The sequence below is a fragment of the Octodon degus genome, unplaced genomic scaffold, assembly GCF_000260255.1.
Source record: "Octodon degus isolate 3935 unplaced genomic scaffold, OctDeg1.0 scaffold00032, whole genome shotgun sequence".
Taxonomy (NCBI): domain Eukaryota; kingdom Metazoa; phylum Chordata; class Mammalia; order Rodentia; family Octodontidae; genus Octodon; species Octodon degus.
This window is the reverse complement of record NW_004524608.1, coordinates 11,581,186-11,583,769: the sequence shown is the minus strand read 5'-3', so window position 1 is coordinate 11,583,769 and position 2,584 is coordinate 11,581,186.

Here is a 2,584-nt window from a genome sequence, read left to right as displayed (position 1 = left end):
GTGGAACCAGGGATTGAACTCAGATCCTTGCGTTTGCCAGTCAAGCGCTTATCCTACTGAGCCATCTCCCCGGCCCCACTTTCTGTGTTTTGAAAGCTGTATTCAGCTTTCAAAGCTGGTAACCTTTTATATTTTATTTTTGGTATTGGGGATTGAGTTTAGGGCTTTTACATTGAGTTACACACCTAGCCTCCCAGCCCTTTCATTAAAATTTTGAGACAAGGTCTTACTAAATTACCTATTCTTTGATCCAGCTCTTTGTTCTTGTACCTCCATCTCCTGAGTGCTAGGATTACAGGTGTTGTTACCATGACTGTCTGTGGTCACCTTTTAGAAAAAGCAGTCTATAAGAGAAAAGCAGCCTGAAGTACTCTGTCTTCTCACTTTCTGTATAAAAGAAGCATTTGTACTCCTCCTCCAGTTTATTATGATAAAACATGATGATTCGTACAGTCTCTGGAAACTCTACAATCATCCATAAGGTAGCCTTTATCTGGATAGACTGAAATTGGAAGGTCATCTGGAAGTATTGGATGTTTGACATGTGATATCATTCTCCAAAGAATAAATGCCAGATTATTCAGAATAGTCTTAATTAATAGGGCAAATACAAAATTCTAAGGGTGGGAAGTCAGGGTAGGCAATGGTAGCCATATATCATAGCTGTTGTAGAGGGATTACCTCTAAACCTGTCAGATGGAAGAATTTCTTTCTTTCAATATAGGCCAGATACAAGGAACTTCCTCAGATAGCTTCCTAGTCGGTGGCATCCTCCCAAGTCATTCATTTTCAAACGGTTACATCCATTTGAGTCATGAAGTGAAAGTCACCCTGCAAACTGAGTCACGAATTAATTTACATATTTGAGAAGATCTTGTATTCAGTATATTGTAATAGAAATATCAGAAACTACCTTTTTTTTTTTGAGATACAGAATCCACAAAAGTGTGGAGGGTTAGTGTTTGCTATTATTCCCAGGAATAATGGTTTAACAGTAATTTCTTACATTTGTACTTTACATAATATTTGTATTTGGAAGCATTGTAATGTAACTAGAAGACTGAATGAATTGAGGTCTGTTCATTTGCTAAGAAATATAGTGTAGAATATGAAAATTCACCAGCTGTAGGACTTGAAAGGACTAAAACTCAAAAGTTTAAAAGGAAAAAGCTTGTGCTTGCTTCAGCAGCAATACACTAAAAGGGAAGAGCTTGATTATTTTGGGATTTATTAAAATTATTAGAAAAATCTTAGTTTTTGTTATGTACAGCTTAGCTTGTAAAATATTTAGAAATCTGAAGATCCTGAGATTTTAAAATAAATGAAAAACAGCCAGAAGAAAAGTTATTGATTCTATTTCTTTACTGTGTGCTACTCACTTTTTCAAATGAAGCATTTCATCTGTGCTGGAATTAAGTATTTATTAATGTTCAAGAAACTAGGCAGTCATATGACCATGGCTTATTTTAGCTTGCTCCTAAATTTAGAAATGTTCCCAGATTGAAAAATGGTAAATGGAATAGAGAACAAATGCACAGTTTTTTGGTTTATTTCTTGTTTTGTATTATTTAACATATATTTTGAAACTCGATTTCATTATCCTAATCTTACTGTATTGAGCATTTTAAAAGAGTGAAGTAAGATTGTTACAATTTTTGAGATTCCAAGTTTTATTGGTGTAAATTATTTTTCTTTGTTCATTTAGCATACTTGCTAGAAATGATGTATAGTCAATTTTTTTTATTATTCAGACATTTCCTATTTCTGAATTGTCTGTGTACATTGCTTCTCACTGCTTCCATCTGCCAATCTTTTGATTACTTTAGCTTCTTATTTTTACTTGATAATAAAAAGGAAAATTTATGGTAAAAATGAAATCTGTTTATTAGTGAATGCAATTTGGCAAGAGGGAAGATACAGATATTTCTAAAATGAAATCTTTGGACTAATGGAGTTTATTTATCCTTGCTCTTTTTGCAGTCTTAAACTATCGTTAAACAAAAAGGTTTAGTTATTATGTTTTGCAAAGTAGAAGCAATGTCGTGATATTTCATTTCTTAGAAATCCTAGTGAATATGTCTTTTCCAAGGTAAATTAAGATGTTTAAGACAGTAATATCTGAGCCAAAGCTGAGAATTCCTCTGCTGTTAGTTCACAAGTCTCATTAGCAGATATCCAAAGAGGATGTCCCACATTTCCTCATTTTTCTGTCTATTGTCAGTTGAGTAGGGAAAAGTAATAAGGGAGAAGGGTGCGTTCCCTCTGTGTTTTATATCTTTATTGAATGTTATTGTAGCTTAGAGGAAGTTTCTTGACTATTTCTTTTGTAACCTTGAAAATAATTTTCACAGAAAGATAAACGATTAGGGATTCTTAACTAAGGTAAATTGATATAACAAGAACTTTTCATATAGATGTGGTTAATAATTTATTTAGCTTTTACTGACAGTTATTGTAGTATTACAGGAGACATTATGAAAGTGTTTTTTTTTTTTTTGTATTTTAGGTCTACAGGGTGTTCAGGCTCTCATTGCTAGATCAGACTTGTAGTGATCCGCCTGTTTACAGCCTCCCAAGAGCTGGG